Raw genomic sequence first — 22256 nt, 5'->3', positions numbered from 1 at the left:
GGAGGATGGAAAATAGAATTTGGTATTTTTCCCTCTAACAAGTAAAATGCAAAATGCTAAGGATAGAACCATTTTTCCTTAAGCCCTGGTGGCTCAGACGGTAAAGCGTCTGCCTGCAATGTGGGAGACTCGGGTTCGATCCCTGGGTCGAGAAGATCCCCTGGGGAAGGAAATGGCAGCCCATTCCAGTACTCTTGCCTGGAAAAGTCCATGGACAGGGGAGCCTTGTAGACTACAGTCCATGGGGTCACAGAGTCGGACACGACTGAGCGACTTCACTTCTGTATGAGGTGATGTTTGTGAAGAAAGAGAGCAAGGTTATTAATGACCTTTTTGTAGAGGAGGTGTTCACCTCTGCTTCTGGAAAGTAATCAGCTCATTCGATGGCATGGTGATAAACTTGCCACCTTGGCTAGACAGCAATAAAGGTTTCCATAATAAAGGTATAAAAATCTCCCATCATTTGAGAACAACTGAATATAGAGACTAAGAGCAGATTCATCATAAAAATAAATTAAGTTGTTATGTCACTTTTATGTCTGGAGACACCCATCAGAATAAAAAAAAATTAAGTTTTCTATCAATTTCAAGCATTCTTATAGATATGGAATTGGTAATCCTTGCTTTAGATAATTAACTAAATTGTCCTTGATTTATTTATCCTAAGGCACCAGAGATATAGAGAAAAATATGTGTATGAAAATATTTATTGTTGAATTATTCTAAGTACTTCAAAATTAGAAATAACTTATGTGTCCAAAAATAAGGAATCAGTTAAATAAAATGTGATAGGCAACCACTAAAAGTCATTTTTTTCAAATAACATGTAAGGACCTGAAATGCTCCTGACATTTTAGTAGGAGAAAAGCAGAATACAAAACTCTCTCTCTCTCTGTGTGTATATATATATACACATACACACATATATATATATATATATGTGTGTATATAATGATTCCAATTTTGTTTTAGTTTATACCGACCATAGGACTGACCATAGGACTGACCACAGGCTGACCGTAGGACTATAGCATATATATAGACTGTATATATGAATATATATACATGTATCTATGTGTATGTATGTGTATATATATATATATATATATATATAATGATTCCAATTTTGTTTCGGTTTATACTGGCTGACTATAGGACTATAGCACATACTGACATTGCCCATACCTATCAGTCACTCACAATTCACATCTACACCTACACTTTTTATTGTAAACCCATGTGGCTGTTAAAGGACTTTCACTAGTCACAGGAACCTGCTTGGTTAGTATGCAGGGCAGGCCAGAAATGCTGGGGAGTAAATGACTCCTAGAGCTGCTCTCATCCATTGATGACTGTGAGTCAGAGGATAAATATCCCAAATTCCTCACCTCTCATGGGCTACCACACTAAGCTCTCAGAAGTACCCAGCAAGAGAGCTCCACCCTGTGTTCATTAACACACCTTTTCTTACCTGTTTTCCCTTTCCTCTCTCAGTTCTCCACTGCTCTATTGGTGTTTCCAAAGATGAATCTTCCAAAAACCAGTTGCACTCTAATCTTGATCTCAGGGTCTGCTTCCTGGTACCAATCCACCTAAGACATAATTCACTGTTATGTTAATTATGTGGATGGGTGAATGGGTGGGTGGATGGATAGATAGAGAGGTAAAGGTAGATGATACAGAGATCCCTATTTCCTCCCACTTGTAAATCATGTTGAGCACTGCTTCAGTTGGTCAGAAGTCAAAACCTTTAGTCCATAACATCTCCTTTAGTGGTTTTCAGTTCAGGTTTCAAAGTTGAAGTCGCCTTTGGTTTTCTTCGTTCGTGGCATCTTATCATGCATGATAGGTCTTTTCCAAATGACAGCCATAGTACATGTACTTCAACCTTAGCTTATGAAAATTAAATGATTGCTGAAAGTTGGGAGGTGATCCATTGAGGTCCCCCCAAAATTCTGCCTAAGTCGTACTCTCTAATCAGTCTACTGCAAATATATTCTCCACATTTGGTGATTAATCACATAGCTTTTCATTTGGGATAACAACAAAAGCTATGTCATATTTATAGAGATTCTGTCATGATCACTGTATCAAAATGTTCATTTATTTCTAGGTGGTGAGATTATGAGTACATCAAATATTCTTTGTATACTTGGCCACATATTCCAGATTTTCTGCAACAAGCCTTATGATTTTCTATACTGTGAATCTACTGAAGCAACATAATGTAGGTTGAACTATAGAGATGGAACTTTGGAATTTACTTACTGTCTTTTTTAAGAGTATTACTTACTCTCTCTTTCCTTGTCTATAAAACAGAGACAGTGTTACCTGTTTCATAGTGGTGTTGCATTAAATGAATCATATGTAGGAAACAGTTTAAGCAAGGCCTGGCACTCACAAAGTTCTCTTTTAGTGTATTGTTTTTACTTTCATTATCAAGAAAAGGTAATTAAAAATAGAGAGCTGAGGAAGATAATTATTCTAGTTAATTTGCAAAATTACCCTCAAGACAATATGTTGGTTATATTTTACCCAGAATTGAAGCTTCCCCATCTCTCTCTCTCCAAATATGCAGACATTAAAAGAGTGAGTACATATTGAACTATTTCACATTTATTAACTTGCTTTAACTCTTTGATGCTTATTTGGTTTGCCCTGGAAGGTATTCTTATCCATCCTCTATTTTTTTTTTTTTTCTCTCTCTCATTAAGCTAATGGGAGCACGAAAGCCTCCCAACATACAGAACAATGGAAAAGGCTCACTGGCACAAGCATGATTTTCCCAGGGTTATTTGGCATGAGTAGAAGGGAGAATGAGACTGTGAATCTGGTCTTTGTGATCCTTGAAGCAGAATCTGATGGTGGGTCTTCTGTGTTGAAGGAAAGGCTCACCCGGACTGTTTGCTGGCCAATGGCTGCCCAGCGCTGTCCGGAGAACAGAAGCACTCTTTATGACTCTGGCCACTTGCTCTGATTCTCACACTTCTTTGTGGAACATAGGGTCAGATGGAGGTTGATGCCAGGAAAGCTGTGGAGTTTAGGTCATTATCTGGTAATGCTGGCTTTGTCATGGGGAAAAGCATTTTTCCCCTAAGATCTTCACCCTAGAGCAATGGTTATAAACTTTTTTTTTTTTTTTTTTACCATGAGGGCCAAATTGGGAAAAATTAAAATGTTAAGAACCGTAATTTTTTTTATATCTTGTGTTTAGGAAATGCTGCATTTGCAATTACTTTTAAACATGTGTTTATTGTTTCTCACTACCAGATGGTTTCACTCTTTTTTGACTAAAATTTCAGAAACTTGAGCTTCCCCAATGGTTCAGCTGGTAAAGAATCTGCCTGAAATGCAGGAGATGTAGGAGGCGTGGGTTCAATCCCTGGGTGGGGAAGAGCCCTAAAGAAGGAAATGGCAACCCACTCCAGTGTTCTGGAGAATTCCATGGACAGAAGAGCCTGGAGGGGTCTTCTTTCAGCCCATGAGGTTGCAAAGAGTCATGACTGAGCAACTTACACACACACATTTTAGAAACTTTATAACTATAGTATCTCATGTTAATTTTGTGCCTTACTTGTAAATTGTGGATGTGATGAGACCTGGGGGGTCTCTGGGACAGATAGTTGGGGAGGTTGAAAGATGGTGTAGCCAAAGAATTAACAGTGGATCTCTGGCCACATCCCTGGCTTCACATCCAGACTCTGCCACCCAGCAGATGCGACAATTGATAGCCTCCCTGGACCCAGGGTTCCAAACTCTAAGAAATAAGAGTACTTTCCTCGTAGTATGATTGTGACCATTTAAGTAGGTCATACAAGCTGTATAACAGAGTCTGGTGCACATCAGGTATTCACTGAATTGTGTCTTGTTCTTGTTAATTTTATCAGTAGAACTTGGTGCAAGGAACTGGCCCAGAGTACAGTTATAGACCAAGAACAAAGACAGTCCTATTTGGAGATATCTACAGTAAAGAGAGGAGCTATCATTTATAGGGAATGCCTGTCTGCAGAGTTCACAGAAAATGTGGCTGCTGCCATGAACCCAGTTAAATTAAAACATCAGAGAATTCATTCACACACAGACACACACACACACACAATCCCATCCCACAATTCCCCTGGCAACCTGAGCAACTGCTAGCTGGAAATGTTTTTGTTGCAACACTTCTCCAGAAGGATAGTGGTGAGGGATTCCATAGAAGGATGTGTTAGTTTGGGTTCTCCCAAAAGTGCATGCTGAGACAAGGATTTGTAGTTTTCTTGGCAGATGATCCCTGGAAATACCAGTAAGTCATGGGGTAGTGAGACAAGGAAGGGAAGGAGGTCAGTGAATACTGGATTCATGAGCAAAGTGCCCCAGTGGTCATCTGGCACAGCAGAGACTTATAAGAAACCGTGAATAACATGCTTCACTTCTGGCAAGTGGTAAAGCTGGGGGTAGTTATTTAACAACTCCTGTTGGCCATCCAAAGCTGCTCCTATAGGCATTAACTCCCTGGCACTGCATACGGACCAAGCATGCTCTTGGAGCCTGTGAAAGCTTTCAGGCAGGGGTCATGATGCTTACTTGAGAAAGCCATCATCATGTACAGAAATAGTGAGTACCAGAGAGATGTGGGTGGGCAACCAGTGGTCTCTTATACAGTGAGGCTATCTCATCTCTCCTAGGTCTGTGACTGATTCCACATTGGATCATTTATTCATTCCCTCCATAAATAGTTATTGAGCACTTACAGTGTACAAGGCCCTGAAGTGTATAGGCACTTGATATGTGTTGGTGGTTAAAGTGGACATAACCCCTTCCCTCATGAAACTCACAGTCATTTGGGAATGGAAGAAAAACAGTAAAGAGGTAGACAGAGGACACACACTCACTCACACTCACACACACACAGTAGTGGCAGTGTATAAGGAAAAGTGAGCATTGTACAAAAACTGTGAAATGGAGAGGGCTGAAGGACACCTGCCTATATAGGATGATCCAGAAGGACCTCCCTGAGGAAATGGCATTTAAATCAGTCAAAAAGGGAGCGGAAGAGGGGTGGCACGGGAAGGATTTGGGTTTAGCAGATGCAAACTATTATATATAGAATGGATAAACAGCAAAGTTCTATTGTATAGCACAAGGGACTATATTCAATATCCTGTGATAAACCATAATGGAAAAGAATATATATGTATAACTGAGTCAGTTTGCTGTTCTGCAGAAATTAAACCCAACATTGTAATAATTTTTTTTTTTTATTTTAAAAGACTCACAGAATGGAGAGGAAGAATGTTCTAAGCCAAGGGAACAGCATGGGCCATGCTGAAGTCATAAGACAATGAAGTGGACAGAAGGAGAAGCTGAGCTATGTTAGATTAGCTAGTTAGGGAAACTCTCTCCAATGAAGTGACAGAGGAGTGCAAACCTGCAAGAATTAAGAGAGAGGAAGAGACAGCTGCGCACTTCTTGGAGATCCCCAAGGGTGTATTCCAGAGGCAGGGAGAGCCAGTGCAGGGGCCTGACATCTGAGCTTGGGGAGAGTCTGGGAAGCAGCGAGGACATCAGCACTGCTAGGTTGGAAGGAGGAGAAGAAGGGAGGCAGGAGATAGGCTTGAAGAAGTGGGCAGCAGCTGGATCACACAGAGTCTGGAGAGAGAACATGACAAATTGGGATTTTATAGTGTGTAAGATGGGGAGCCATTGGCGGTTTTGAGCAGTAGAGCCATGCAATTTATATTTTTAAAAGACCTGGCCTGCAGCTTTGAAAATAGTCTTAAGAGAGTGTGTGGCAGGGGTGGGAGTCAGGGAGGCTGGTTAGAAGGCAACTGCAGGCAATCAGGGAAGGGACAGTGGGGGTTTAAACACAGGTGGAAGCAGTGGGCAAGGCCCTGTGTGGTATATAGCACATCAGATTTGCATCGTCATCCATGCCTTAGCTATTATGGAAATTTGCATCTACAAGCCAGCCTGATTTGTCAGCTTTTCGCAGCTTTTTTCATCACTTTTGTCAGTGATGTTGGACAGCATTTGGTCAGTAGGAGGATCAACTTTAACATTTTTAGTTTCTTGTTCCCAACATTAGCTCGAACATCCCCTTGGGAGGGGTCACTTGTTTTACAACACTGCATGTCATCCAGGATAGTCAAAACATAGGTACGCAGCCAGCAGAGTTAACTTGAATGGAAACTTAAACAATGCGTTTCTGAAAGCAATAAGAAATATATGAAGTAGATAACAATTCCATTCATGGAGTACAGTTTGAAACAAGTCATTGCCTATATACAGTCAGGAAAAGAGACCTCATGCCAAGTGATTCAGTTTTTTTAAGTTATAGGAAACTAGAGAGGCAGGGCTTTTACGATCATATCAGGAGGCAATTCAGATTAGAGACTGTAGAAATTCACCACAACCCCTAAGACTAGAGCGTGGGGGGCAAAGTTAGGCCCTTGAGCCAAATCCAGCCAGCCTACAGCCTGCTTTTACTTAGTTCTTAAGCTAAGAATGGTTTTTATATTTTTTAATGATTACATTTTAAACATTGTATGTGTGCAGTAGCTACAAAGTATCTTTGATTTTCCCTGTTGGCCCATAAAGCCTGTAGGATTTACTATCTGTCCCTTTGAAAAGTTTACTCACCCCTGGGCAAGAGGCTATAATGGGAGAAGTTGGTCTTATTAGAGCACAAGATGGGTTACCCGAGCAAGCAAAAGCTGGGACCCCAGATGGAGGAGGTGATCAGAGGAGCATGAATGAACCAAGGTGGAGATGCAGCCACTCTGGACATGCTACCCAAAGCAGCAGGAGAAAGGGGGGGTGGGGGTGGGGGTGGGGGGTGGGGGGTGGATGTTAGGTGTTAGGAATGTTAGGTTTCTGCTCCAGGGTCCCATTAACCTCCATTTCTGCTTCCTTCTATTTGGAATCGGAGGAATATAAGAGCATTCTTTGCATCCCCCGGAGCGATCAAGCAGGTGGCCAGATATTCTGGCTTCTCCCTCGTTCCTGTCCTCTAGCCTCCCACCAGAGCTTCCCATTGGCCCAAACTAACTGGAAGCCAGTTGGGAAGGAAATCAGGCCCCTGAGAATCAGAGCAGAGCAGACGAGGAGCAGGGCATGGAACAGAACAAACAGGCAATGGCCAGCACAGAGTTCCCCTCTGAACGCCAGTTTCCTCATCTACAAATGTGCAAATTGGATTGAAGCTTTCTTAAGAGACTTAGTTAGACCTCTGACTCTATGAGAGCAGAAATATACTTTCCTAACTTCCATTCCAGAGGAATGGTTATACTTACCTCGGCCAAGAACCTGGGTAGCGCCCCAGCCACTGATGCTTCAGAGAGAGCAGACGAAAATGTAAAAATTCAACAGAATTACTCTATGTGTCTTTTTCTTTCAGCCTCATGGGGGCTTGTTCTGATATTTGTCCTATTCCCATAAAATCTGAACAGAGCTTTTTAAAACCTAGATTTGGGCACGTATTGAAAATAATTGTAGGTTATGTAATGAAGGCTGTTGTTTCTGTTGAGCTCCCATAGGGAGGTGACAAGTGGCAGAGATTAAATCAGTGTATGCTGGGTGAGCCTTTTATGTAGCTCTGGTCTCCCTGTGTGTCATTTTACAGAGCAGGCATGGGGGAGTGTGGTGGGCAGAGCCTCATGGCCTGGGACAAGCCCTGCTCCCTAGAAGAACGCACACATTGCTTTTCTTCGAAGTTACAAAAAACAAGTTCCAGTTCTTCCTTTCAGCTGCTTCCTTTCCTAGGATTGGAGGAAGGAGTTGGGGGATTGGGGTTGAATTGCCTAAAAAAGGATAAAGGAATTTAGCTACAGCAGTAGCCTAAGAAATGTCAGAAGGAAACATCCCATTCAGACCTCTCTGCATGTTTATCAGGAATGTTAGGTGTCTGCTCCAGGGTCCCATTAACCTCCATCTCTGCTTCCTTCTATTTGGACCCAGAGGAATGTAAGAGCATTTTTTGCATCCCCCAGAGCTATCAAGCAGGCGGCCAGAAGTCTTACCGTATACTTTACCTGGTGTCAGTCCCTAGCCCCACCCATCCATCCCTAAAAGAATGGCATCTTATGAGCCATGAGAGGAACTGAATTCTCTGGGGACCACGGGGGTCAAACAAAAAGAAGGCAGATGCTCAGCTGCCTTGCTTGCCAGATGCTGGGCAAACAGAGCTGAAAGGTAAGTGCCTGGGAGCCTGGGGCTGCACACGGTGACATCTGTGAGGCTAGCGTTTGGATTCCTGAGTCCTCTTCCAGGCCCCAGCTGTGGGACTTCAGAGCCCTGGACGTGAGTCAGGGCTGCAGACTGTCTCTCAAAGTCAGACTCGCTTTTCTAGATTCCACACGTAAGCAATGTTATATGATATTCGTTTTTCTCTTTCTGACTTACTTCAGTCTATATGACAGTCTCTAGGTCCATCCGTGTGTCTGCAAATGGCACTATTTCTATATTGAAATATTAATATATGCACTACGTAGCTTCCCTGATGGCTCAGCATAAAGAACCCACCTGCCAATGCAAGAGAAGCCGATTTAGTCCCTGGGGTGGGAAGATCCCCTGGAGAAGGAAATGGCAACTCACTCCAGTATTCTTTGCCTGGAAAATCCCATGGACAGAGGACCTTGTGGGCTACAGTTCATGGGGTCACAAAGATTTGGACACCACTTAGCAACTAAGCAAAAACGGCAACAACATTACTATATATAAAATAGATAACTAATGAGAACCTACGTTATAGCACAGGGAACTCTGCTCAGTGCTCTTGGGGATCTAAGTGAGGAGGAAATGTTTAAAAGAGTGAATATGTGTATACATATAACTGAATCAATTTGCCATAGAGCAGATGCTAACAAAACCTTGTAACGCAACTATACTCCAAAAAAATAAAAGTCAGGTTCAGAGATCTCCCCCCACCCCTTCGGTCTGCATTCATGTCATGTAGAAATCTTAAAATGGAGATTCCAAGATCCTACCTCAGGCCTACTTAATCAGCATGACTGCCGGTACTCACCAAATGAGTCTTAGACACACAGAAATTGGAGAACTGCTGATCCAAGGAGAAATAAATAGGTGGAACTTCAATTTGCAATTGTCTCACATTTTGTGATAGTTAAAAAAAAAATGTTTTGGATTTACACTTAGGTTTAAGCAACACTTGCCTTATTTATTATACTTAACAGGATAAAATAGATAAAAGGAAAGTACCATGACTAAGCAAATGGATGTTTCTGTTTTCTGTTATTTCCAAATTTTCTGTTGTGACATATATTACTCTTAGAATGAGAAACAATGTGACAAAAAAACAAGCAGAAAGTTAAATTTGGTAGTAATGGGCAAACCAGCAATTTCACTACCTATCCCCCCATAATGTACTTTTGAGCATGTCCTCCCAAAAAAGGGCTGAAGTCCTAGTTGCTTTTCCTCCCTAGGCCAAGTAGCAATTACAAAGTAGTTGTGTATTTTATATATGTGTGTATGTGTATATACATGCACCTGCACACATATATGTATTTCCGTATATATAAAAGGTGAAGAGTCTGACCTCATTGAGGTTGAATAACTTGCCTAAAGCCACACAGCTGGGAAGTGGCAGAACCAGACATGAGGGGTTTGGCTTCCCTCAAAGGTCAGACTCTTCACCTTTCACACTGTGGGTAGCACCAGTGATGTCCTTGAGGTGACAGGCCACCACATTAGCCAAGATTCTTTCCTCACTCCTAAATTTTGAGCCTGCTCACCACCAGCCCACAAGTTGGGCAGGCAAAAAGGATGTCAGGAATGATTGTCGGGGATACCATGCTCCTTGGGACTCAGAATTACCAGCATTTATTTCCTAGTTGATTTCCCAAGCCCAGGAATAAACTCTGAAGGCAGAACAATCCCATGCTGGGGCTATCATGATCACCCTTTTTCCTTTTGTAGCTGGGTGGAATTTGAAAGAAATGAGCTGTTGCTCATACCATTTGTAGAATGTTTTACTTTTTAATTTGAAAAACTGGATGCCAAAGTAGCAGCTGTCACTGGGAGACTGTTAAGGAATCACATAAATGACAAGGTTTTCTAAGAATGCAGTTACACTGAAGAGTTTAATGCTATAGCAGATTCTTATTTCCCTGGCAAAGGCTTGGAAGCAGGATTTGGGGAGTGGAGATTTCCCAGATATGATTGAGGGAGTTGAACATCTTTGATCACAGTGAAGTAGTGTTAGTTACGATGCTCCTTAAACCTAGTACTGAGAAACCAGAAATAAGGAGAAAGTGCAGAGAACCATTCTTAAGGGCAGAGTTGAGATTTTCTCCAAGATGGACTTGCTCTGGGCTTCTTTAGAAATCAGCTGAGAATTATGCTCAACAATCTCTACATAAATAAAACAGGGAGTTCATTTTCCACCCATTCTTCCACCATTTGACAATTCATCATCTGACACATTCTGTTATTTATAACCACATTTTTAAATAGCTTTTTTTTATTAGAAAAAGGAACACATTGTTTTTCCTATTCTAAAAATCCCATAGTACAGAAATTAATGAAGTAGAATATCAGAATTCTCGTTAATGTAACTTCTCAGAGATAATCACTTTTAAGAGTTTCTTTTCATGTGTATCATTTGAGACTTTTTCTTTGCATGTACTCATTTTCATGCAAACTGATTTTGGTGTAAATATTATTTGCAAATTTTTATTAAAAAAAAATAATTGTAATCTCCTCCCATGTCAGCTTTTATGGGTCTGCCACATTATTTGGCCTCATAGCCATACCATAATGTATTAAGCCAGGCACTTATTGTTGGATGTTTAGATTGCTCTAGTTTTTCACTGATACAATGTGCAATTAACAGAGTTTTATAACTTTATTAATTCCTGGGGCATAAAGGTAGATAAGTCTTAGATTTTCAGAAATTTTGCCAAATTCCTCTCCAGAAAGCAGTTTAGATTTTCACCAGAAGGATATGTTTCTTTGCATTCTCACCAACAATGGAATCCGATAAAAGTACATACTTAATTATTAGCGAAGATAAACACATTGTTATATAATTATTAGACATTTATATTCTTGGCAAAAATTTTTGAAGAGCCGTATACTCACCTTTCTTTATATCTGATATCGCCCTAGAGTGTGCCTGATTCCACCCCCTGACCCCTTTTGCCCCATGCAACATCCCTCACTGCATGTTGATGAGGTTTGCTAATCCACGCAACACTCAGTATGGCCCAGGCATGGTGCTGGACAATGATAGAAATTTAAAAATGAAAAGAGAAGAGATTCTTTTTCTGTGGAGCTTAGGCTTTTAAAAGGGTACTTGAGACATGGATGAAATCAAGACACAGATTGCATGTCTTGTCAGTACCCATAGCAAGTCCCTGATTTTACAGGAATCTGCACTAATGTCCCTGAAATCCTTCCCCAATATCACCATCACACAGAGTCACAGTGCAGATAATTAGAATTAAGGCCCTATTAATCTTTACTAGTAACAGTGGGGTCCCGAACAAATTGCCTAAATTGACAAGTTAATATTTACACAGTGTGATTGAGTTTTTTAATAATTCATATATCAAATTAATTTATGGCATGGTGCTCATCTTAACCAACCCTCATTAATTGTTGGCATTGAAAACAGTCTGCCCAAAAGTGATTGCAAAGAGAACTCGTTTGCCAAACCGTGGGCCCTCACAGATACAAAAATACTATAGAAGATTTTGTCTTCAGGGTTAATGTTTAAGAATTTAGTCTTATTTATGTGTGTGTTTAGTTTATTGCTTGTCAAAATGAGAAAGGACTGGTTTCTCTGATCTTTTTACCAGTCATCATAAGTGATTGTTAAGAGAGAGTGAATGCTGTCAGTTGTACCCCATTAAATATGATTTTTTGTTACTTAAGTCATCATTTTAGACTGACTTTAACTTTACCATTTTGAAACCTGAAATTATTACTCTGATTACCATGGTCTTTAGAAGTGGAATTTGGTCTCTCTGCATAGTGAGTGTTCTCTGAAAAAAAAAAAAAGGAGTTTAACTTTTAGCATTTCCTTTATGCAGGTTTTAAAAAGTAAAGCATAAATACTCCATATTGTAACTAACAGTGCCATAGAAGAAAATGACTGTAAATGCCTTATGTTGCACAAGACTAAATGGAAATGTAATGTGAATTACTTTCTAGCTCAGGCTCATCACTAGTACCCAGATGACTGTATTTCTATCATTTTAAAAAATCACTTCAATTTTCAACCAAATGCTGCTAGCCAAATATACAGTGTGTCTCCATCACTTTCTACAATGCTTTTTGGACGAGATACAGACAATATGGGGAAAACAGTAAAGCATACTCAGCTCATCTTTCAGAATCTCACTGTACATCACCAGGAGTCCTCAGAGACTTGTTGAACTTTTGAACTTGTCCATTTACTCATCTGATCAATCAGTGTAAGCCAGACATGAATGAACATGATGAGTATAGAGTGCTTGTCTTCTGCTGCAGATCCAGCCCAGACTCAGCCATGTCTGGGTCCTAGGGGCCCCATGCATCCCAGCTAAATGGATTAGTTGATTAACACTAAATGGATTAGTGATTAGTTGATCAACAATGATAAATAATTGCTGCAACAAAGAGAGACTCATTCATTCATTTAGCACATCTTAAAACTTTAACTTTTTATTTTATATTGGAGTATGGTTGATTTGCAATATTGTGTTAGTTAAAGGTCTATAGCCAAGTAATTCAGTTATACATAAATCCATTCTTTTTCAGATTCTTTTCCCTATAGGCTATTATAGAATATTGAATAGAGTTCCCTATTACAATAGGTCTTTGTTGATTATCTCTTTTACATATAGTAGTGTATATATGTTAATCCCAAACTCCTAATTTAGCCCATAAGTTTGTCTTCAAAGTCTGTTTCTGTTTTATAAATAAGTTCACTTGTATCATTTTTTTTTTTAGATTCTACATGTGAGTGGTATCATATAATATTTGTCAAGTTTCTCTATCTGACTTACTTCACTTAAAATATAATCTCTAGGTCCATCCAGGTGCTGCAAATGGTGTTGTTTCATTATTTTATATGGCTGAGTAATATTCCATTGTAAATGCATATGCAACATCTTCTTTATCCATTCCTCTGTCGATGGACATGTAGGTTGCTTCCATTAGGTTGCTGCAGCAAACATTGGGTTGCCTGTATCTTTCAAATTATGGTTTTCTCTAGATATGTAGTATATTTTTGAATGCCTACACTGTGCCAGGAACTATTCTTGGTACTGGAGAGCAAGTTACATTGGGTCTTTCTTCTCCTGGAGTTTAACATTGTAGTGAGGGCAAGGACTAGAGAAAAGAAACATGCAAACAAGCAAAAGACCAAGATCATGTAGGACAAGCACAGTGACAAAAATTAAACAGAGTGATACAGTGGATAATAACTGGGAATGGAGTCAGCAAGGTCTCTCTTGTGAGAGGATATTTAAGCTGAGATGTGAGTGACAAGGGTATACCCTGGGAAGGTCTAGGTGAAGATGGAACAGCAAGTACAGAGGCAAGAGGGAACCTGGTGCAGTAAAGCAACAGGTAGAAGAATAGTGCAGGCAGAAAACAGTGGATCAAGAGGAGGGTGAGGTACAGCGAGTCATGCAGGGATCGGTAAGAAATAGGGCCTCCTGGGCCATGTAAGACACTTGAATTTTATTCTGGATGCAGTGGGAATCCTTTGCTTAAGGCTAAAGGAGTGACATGATGTGATTTATTTATTTTAAGAATTATTTTAGTTGCTGTATGCAAAATATATTTTTCATTTAACGTATGCAAGAGATGATAGTGGCTCCAATAGGGTTTTAGTGATTAAGAGGGAGAAAACTGGAAAGATTTGGGATATATTTTAAGAGATGGTACATCAAACTAGCTTTGAGAAATAATATGTGAGGAGAAGGTAAGGCAAAGAAGGAATCAAGGCTTGGGGTCCAAAAATGGGGAGGATGGTACTGGGAGATGGTGGGACATGGATCAGTTGTTCCATTTTGGACATGTAAAGTTGAGATACCTATTAGATGCAATAGTTGTTGTTTTAAAACAAAGGAATGGCTTGTTATAGAAAGCTATGGTAGACCAATCAGATTCCCTATTTACGGTATTTGCACTGAGAAACTGGAGAGAGGAAGGGAGTGACAGAGGAGTCAAAGCCAGAGAGGCCGTGGAGAGCTCTCTCTGAGCCAAAGCTCTAAGGAAGCAGAAAGTGAATCAGAAAAGGAAGCCAGTTGGAGGGAGGAAAGTATCCTAACAAAAGAGTTAAATACATCTTGAGGCATCATCAGGATGCCACTGTTTCCACTGTTTCCCCATCTATTTGCCATGAAGTGATGGGACCGGATGCCATGATCTTAGTTTTCTGAATGTTGAGCTTTAAGCCAACTTTTTCACTCTCCCCTTTCACTTTCATCAAGAGGCTCTTTAGTTCTTCTTTACTTTCTGCCATAAGGGTGTTGTCATCTGCATATCTTAGGTTATTGATATTTCTCCCGGCAATGTTGATTCCAGCTTCTGCGTCATCCAGTCCAGCATTTCTCATGATGTATTCTGTATATAAGTTAAATAAGCAGGGTGACAATATACAGCCTTGATGTACTCCCTTCCCAATTTGGAACCTGTCTGTATGTACCTTCCCCAAACTATGCTGTTTTCTTGATGTAATTCAGGCGGATTGCTGTTTCTTTCCAATAAACTAACCTAATTGAAATGAATAACTCAACACACTGAGGACCACAAAGATAAGTCAGATAAAGTCATTCTCCTCAATGAGTTCACAGCCCAGTAAAGAAGATAGTAATATAAAGAATTGTTATATAAAGTCCAAATGGAATGCTGAGTGTTAAAATGTTATTCATCTGACATTTAGTATTACATGTTTCTTATAAGCAAGCAAAAAATTCAGTACATATTGTCTGTTGGAATCTGCATCAAGTAATAGAAACTGTAAATAATGATTTATATTAGGAAATTTATGGCAGTATATAAAGTGGAAGTTTCTTATATTTTGATCATGGGTTTTCCAAAATGTATGTCCCACCTGGGACTATTATTTACTTAATGTTTTCATGTAATTAAATTCACCTTTGAAACTGAAATACATACTGTCGCATCATCCGAATCTACTGTGCAGTTCTGGGTGAATCAGTCTCTTTTTCCTTCAGCAGTAAAATGAATGTATTCCTTCCCTGCCCATCTTACAAAGTGATTATATGGATCACATAAGCCAGAGTATGTTGAAATGCTCTGCGAAGGACAAGTACCTAACGAATTGCAGTGCTTATTGAGAGTGTAGTTGTGTACTATAATGTTTATACCTATGGGTTCTTAATGTAAGTGCCACTTGGGCAGTGGTGGCATTTAAAAACCAAAAAGTATATTTTCTCCTCTAAGCTGTGCTCCAGAATTTTCCAACCCTTTATATCTGTTTTCACTTATTATCAGGACCACACAATTTGGACTGTGCTCAAAATAATTTCCAATTATTTCCAGCAAGCAGGCCTTGTCTTCCCAAGTGTATAAGGGAACCCCCAGAGAAGGCACCTTCTTTTATCAAATGAGTTCGTTGTAAACAGACTATACATTATAGTATATAGCATGGCATAAACAAAGAGTTAGTGCCACGTCTTGACTACAGTCTTTGAAGCTCTGAGTCTATTTCCTAACTTGTAAAATGGAAATAATAATACCTATTTTATAAAGGTTTTGTGAATTTTAATGACATAATGACAGTTAATTGCTTAATATAGTGCCTGAGCCATAACAAGCTCTAAATAAATAATCAGTCACTATTATTTTTACGGCATGAAAGATAAGAATTGCTATTCACATTGGTGACACCTATATTAGGAGACTGTGGTTCCAAGTATCATAGTACCTACCTTGTAGGGTTATTGTGAGAAATAAATCAAGAGTTCTCACATATAAATAATGTGTGGCACATATAAGTTGCTTAATAAATGTGAGCCTTTGCCGTCCTTATCAGCTTCTGTTATCTCAGTGTTTATTACAGTACCTCTTATTTTGGATAAAACAGTATGATGACAGGATTCTTAGTTGTAGAAAATTCAGTGTTAAATCAGAATTGATTGTCGATGTTGTCATCTCTATTCCTTTGTTCAAAAAATACTATAGGAGTTTAACATAGCCTTAGAAAATAATAGATGTTCAAAAGATACTATGTGATAAACAGGAAAGATGAACATCATCTCATTGATTTGAATACCTGAAACTTTTTACTAATAAAATCTTAGACTTGTGCTATTATACACTAACTGCTTGTGGCCAGAAACCCTTGAAATGTGGCTAATCTGAATGAAAATATGCTGTAAAGTATGAAATGCATACTAGATTTCAAAGGCTAGTGTGAAAAAATAATTAAAATTTCATTAATATTTTATATTGATTTGACATTGACATAGTAATATTTGGGGTATATTGGTTTAAATAGATTATTTTAAACTGATAAGAACAGATACTACACTTGATCTTAGCCAAAAGGCCGAGAAACTTTACTTGTCTCTTTACTTTTATAAGGAGGCTATTAGAAAATTTTAAATTAAACATGAGGCTCCCATTGTTGTTTGCTTTATATTTCTATTGGGCAGCACTAATCTAAGCCACTTCATAGTTCAAATGTTGACAAAATATCATGGCTCATCTTACAGTAGCAATGTTTTTTCAGAATTTCAATGTAAATTATTTTTGTGCTAATAGTTTTTATCTGTTGAAGTCACTTTCTAAACATTGTTTTGTAGCAGGCCATGATTTTAAGTGGGTAGAGTTGATCATCTAGTTCTGTTACTTGCTTTGATCTTATTCTAGAGTATTTAAAATATTTTATTTTGTGACATCCCCTGGAGGAGAGCATCGCTCCCCACTCATTGTTCTTGCCTGGAGAATCCCATGGACAGAGGAGCCTGGCTGGCTACAACAGGGTTGCAAAGAGTCAGACACAAATGAAGCAACTTAGCACACACACACTTTGTGACATAAAATTCAAAGCAGTCATTTCCACCGAATGAAAGATCCGAAAAAGTGACAATTTACCTTAAAACTAACAAAATAACAGACACAAAAGTGACTAATCTTATAATTATATAAATAATCTCGAAGGGGTGTCAGTGGCTGAAATTAGGTGATGAGTCTGAAGACAGTGGTGGGTTGTTCAGATATCAATAGTATTTTGATTAATTTATAATAGGAAAATATTGCTTTCAGTAGTTCCATTATGGGCTTCCCAGGTGGCTCAGTGGTAAAGAACTCTCTGGTCAAGTGGGATATGCAGATTTGGTCCTTGGGTTGGGGAGATCCCTTGGAGAAGGAAATGGCAACCCATTCCAGTATTCTTGCCTAGGAAATCCTATGAACAGAGGAGCCTGGTGGGCTACAGTCCATAGGGTCACAAAAGAGTCGGACTTGACTTAGCAACTAAACAAGTTCCATTATGCCCAGCAATACAGTAGATATAAACAATTACCATGTCCTACACAATATACCATATTAATTTGCAAATACAGTGGGTTTTTACTAAAAATAATCTTGTATAACATGCAGATCCCAAAGTTCTATCAAATATACAGTACACATATGAGAGGGAGACCTTTTAATGAGTTAATTTAGTTCACTTTTAAAATGAAAATGTTTTATAAAGTAATATATTGATGACATTTAAAATCTCATATGAATCTACCAACTGTAGGTCTGGGTATTCGAGCTATAGGAAGGGTTCTTTTTTTTTTTTTTTCCCATTTATTTTTATTAGTTGGAGGCTAATTACTTTACATTATTGTAGTGGTTTTTGCTATACATTGACATGAATCAGCCATGGATTTACATGTGTTCCCCATCCCGATCCCGCCTCCCGCCTCCCTCTCCATCCCATCCCTCTGGGTCTTCCCAGTGCACCAGCCCTGAGCACTTGTCTCATGCATCCAACCCCGGCTGGTGATCTGTTTCACCCTTGATAGTATAGTTGTTTCAGTGCTGTTCTCTCAGAACATCCCACCCTGGCTGAGAAGGGCTCTAAAATGAATAGCCCTTGTCAGTGAAGAGCAGAGAGAAACTGTGTTGCTTTATGGAGATCTTCTTAACATTCTAGAAAGGCGTTGCCTTTCTTTGGGATTGGAATGAAAACTGACCTTTTCCAGTCCTTTTTTGTGGGTTAACGCTTTCAAATATATGTTATCCATCTATTAGTCAATGTGTTATATTGAGCACTAACTCTGCTGGCCAGACTTTGTGATGATGCTGAAAGTGATTGAAGAAGATCTAAAGATGAAGTGTCTAATATGAATAAAGTGTCAATCAAATGCAAATGGAGGGGGAAGACTATCAAGACATCAAGGATGTCTCCTGTGATTTTATCTTGGGTGGCCAAGTTTATAAATTAGAGGTGTGTCTTAATCATGCTGCATTTTCCTTGATTGTAAATAGATTGTTCATGAGTGTATGGTCAGACAAAATTTACTAATTAATGGAGGTCCCAGTCTTTTACCCCAGCACCTCATCCATGAAAAAGCACTAGACTTTACCACCTTTGTCCTCCTTTCCCCTACCCTCTGAAGAGAGAAAGTACAGAAACTGAATTGTGACCAATATAGATGAACTTGAGCTCTTCTGAGCAGTCAAATAAAGGTCTCCCAAGAATAAGAGCACACTGGGATTTGTATCAGGAGTTGCTGTTGTAGAACTCACTTATTATTTAAATTATTCACATCAATGATTGTAAGTCTAAGTAAGCTATACTCTGTTGTATATGGCAGTTAATGAACACTGGGCTAAGAGAACCTCAGCTTCATAGATAATGAGCCTGTTTCAAGGAGGCTGCAAACTCAAATACCAGCAGTGCCAGGCAAGTCCCATCAGTGATGGAGTGGACAGGGCATGAAGACATCACAGTGCAAAAGAAATGGAGAAATAGCTTCTGCCACTCAGGTCTAAGAAGAACCTCAGGTCTAAGAAATGATGGGATCCTCACTGACAGATGCTTAAAACAGGGCAGGGAGGTTCGAGGAGAAACTGAATATATGCATAATTTTAAATATCTCTCCTAAGAGATTTATAAATTACAAAGGGAAAAATAATAAACTTTACAGTGGAGAAACCCAGTAGACACCACCTTAACCAAGGTTAACATCACCAGAAATGTGATAGCATGGACCCCGTGGTGAGATCACAAAATTGCTTCTGTGGCCCTTTTTGATGCAAATGCATAGCTTTAATCTAATCATGAGAAAAAAGGAGGCAAACTCAAAATGAGACACCCTGTGAAATAATTGACTAGTAATTACCAGAAGTGCCACAGTCATAAGACTGGGAAGAACGAGGAGCTGTCATTAGTTGAAGGAGACTAAAGAGGCATAATAACGAAATGCAGTGAGGGATCCTCTGCTCCAGAACAGAAGAAGCATATTAAGAGAAAAATGGTTGAAATTTGAATAATCTCTGTAGGTGAGTTAAAAATATGAGATATTAACATTAGGGGAAAGTGAGGAAAAGATACACGTGAACTCTCTATGCTGGTTTTTTGGGCAAAATTTCTGTCAGTCTAAAATTAGTTTAAAAGAAATAAGTAGAGCAGAAAAACAAAGAAAGAGAAATGGTGAGATTCAGAAACCCCAACACAGCACTAACCTGTAGAAATACAGTGGGAGACATGAATATGAGTTACACATGTCATTTTAAATTTTCCAGTAGCAAATTAAAGTAAGAAAAGATTGGCGAGATTAATTTTAGCAAATTAACCCACTATGTCAAAAATATTATTATTTCAACATTTAATCAGTTTGGAAAACTATTGAGATCTTTTATATTCTTTCCTGTTTTAAGTCTTCAAGATCCAGTCTCAGTTGAGACTAGCCACTTTGCCAGTTCTCAATTGCCTCATGTGGCTAGCGGCTACCATATTGGACAGCACATTTACCACCATCAGGACACAGTCTGTTTACATCTTTTATTATATTTCTGCTTCTTTCTATGAGGGTTTTGTTCTTTCCTACTATAGACTCCTCTTCCTTCCCTCACTTTACGAGCACGTATCTGTTCCAGGCATTGTTCTATGCACAAAACTGACAAAAATTTTCAATTTTTGGAGCTTCCATTCTTGAGGAAATGATTGACTTAAACAGTAGCTATGGTATATTAGTAAATTATACAGTAATTAGAAAATAGTAAGTGCTATGGAGTGGGAGTGTTGAGGGCGTGGAGCTGGGTAAAGGGACTCCGGTATGCTGGGGGGTAGAAAAAGCTAAAAGAGGTAGGATCTAAACCAAACCCTGATCACCTATGGCTTCATTCTGGTATTTTCCATTGTTTAGTTTCAACAGACAGTTTTGAATGGAGGGATTAATGGAAAAGTTAAAAAAAAAAGTGTTTTACTTTGACTAATTTAGGACTTAATAAGGTCAAATCCAGCTTAGTCATAAAGGGCTGCTATTTTCAATGTCTGGTTTAAAGAAGTTGATAATGTCCCAAACGGCCAGCCCTCCAACTAAACAAAGCAGAAATATGCAGGAGCTACTCTGTAAGCACTAGGATATCTCAGAATAAAAGAGGGGTTTGAAATTATGGGCTTCCCTTATAGCTCAGTTGATAAAGAATCTGCCTGCAATGCAGGAGACCCTGGTTCGATTCCTGGGTTGGGAAGATCCACTGGAGAAGGGACAGGCTACCCACTCCAGTATTCTTGGGCTTCCCTTGTGGTTCAGCTGGTAAAGAATCTGGCAGCAATGCAGGAGACCTGCGTTCGGTCCCTAGGTTGGGAAGATCCCCACTCCAGCATTCTGGCCTGGAGAATTCTATGGACTATATAGTATGGGTTCTCAGAGTCAGACATGACTGAGAGACTTTCACTTTTTGAAATTATGTAGCCCACTGCAGTTTCTTGACATGAGTCTGGAAAGGTTTGATCAATAGTTTGATTCTTTCTTGCCCTGAAATTTGAATACTTATAGCCTGGTGAATTTAACATATTCAAAAAATTTATTTCTTATCTCTAGAGGATTGTGAATTTTGTTTATTCTCCTTGTGAGGTTCACTGTGTTTTTTTTTTTTTAACTTTTGGTCTGTAAGAGTTACTCGTTGAAATACCTCCCAATTGCAGTTGTTTCTGTTCTGGGATATGAGAAAAGAGTGGCTGCAAGAAATATGTGTTAGGAATCCTTCGACCTCTGCTTTTCCAAGTCTGAGATACCTAAAGAAGTAAAAAGGCAGGAATTGCAACAGAAAGAAAAAGATTGTATTGTGCGTATGTTTGTCCTGCATCTGATTATGTGAGGAGCTTGTTGGAATATAGAATTTTGGGCCTAACCCCAAATCTCTAGTTTCCAGAGCTTTGGAAGATGGAGTCTGAGAATCTGGGTGGTTCATAAGGTTCCTGAGTAATTCTTAGGCTGACTGGGTTTTGAGAACCTTGGGTCCTGGTGTCAGAAAGGTCCAGATTTTAATGCCAGTGCCTCTGCTCATTGGCTGGGATTTTCAGAGGGTCTGTTCTAAGGAAAGGATACTGAAATGCCTCCTGCGTGTTGGGTTCTCAGTCCATCAGGCTGTGTAACAAGAAGACCAGGGGATTTGGATCCAGCATACTAACCCCTACTGTGCTGGGTCCAGCAGGAAAATTCTTCAGAGCTCTTAATTGTGATATTTTAACAAATGATTTTCTTCCTGTTGTTTAATGCAACTGGCATCAAGGCTGCTTTTATCGCTTTGTTTTGCTAAGGGGAATGCAGGCATTTGTTTCTGCTTCTTTTCTTTTCACTTGATGTACTATATTACACGTATTTATAGTCTGAGGAGGCAAGAAAGAGAACTAGTGCAGACTTGTGCTTTCAAGGCCTGCCATGTGGACCTGGGCAGGGACATGTCAGAACTCCAAAAACGAGTCAGCAGGTTCTTTGTTTGCACTCTGAACATAGATAGCCCTTTTACATCTGTGGTTCCCATCTAAATAGCTCTTCTTAAAGGATAAAGCATGTTATCAGGGCCTAAGAAGTAACTTGTAATTATGAGCTCTCGAATGGACTCAGGTACTGTTTAAAAGCACCAAATGAAAGAGAAACTTAAAAGGTTTGTGCTCTTTAACTAGACCTTCAAGCCCTGGATAAACTTACTTTTTATGTTACAGTCTCTTGTTTTTACTTCATTTTTTAAATTACAAAAGTAATAGCTGCCCATTGTATAATATTCAAATAATACAGATATACTAAGGGAAAAAAATGAGAGCCATCACACACCAGTCAATCTGGTTCTAT

The 22256-nt window shown here is 39.3% G+C and overlaps 1 protein-coding gene and 1 pseudogene across 4 annotated transcripts in view; one reads left to right on the top strand and one right to left on the bottom strand.

Moving 5' to 3' along the window:
• SYNPR (synaptoporin) overlaps window positions 1-22256 on the top strand; it is a 378090-nt gene that overhangs the window by 170512 nt on the left and 185322 nt on the right. The window lies entirely within an intron of this gene.
• LOC139031328 (U2 spliceosomal RNA) lies at window positions 16407-16519 on the bottom strand (annotated as a pseudogene).

Source organism: Odocoileus virginianus, chromosome 26, assembly GCF_023699985.2.
Source record: "Odocoileus virginianus isolate 20LAN1187 ecotype Illinois chromosome 26, Ovbor_1.2, whole genome shotgun sequence".
In the NCBI taxonomy this organism is placed as follows: domain Eukaryota; kingdom Metazoa; phylum Chordata; class Mammalia; order Artiodactyla; family Cervidae; genus Odocoileus; species Odocoileus virginianus.
The sequence above is the reverse complement of the archived record's forward strand: the minus strand, read 5'-3'. Positions and strand labels throughout refer to the sequence as shown.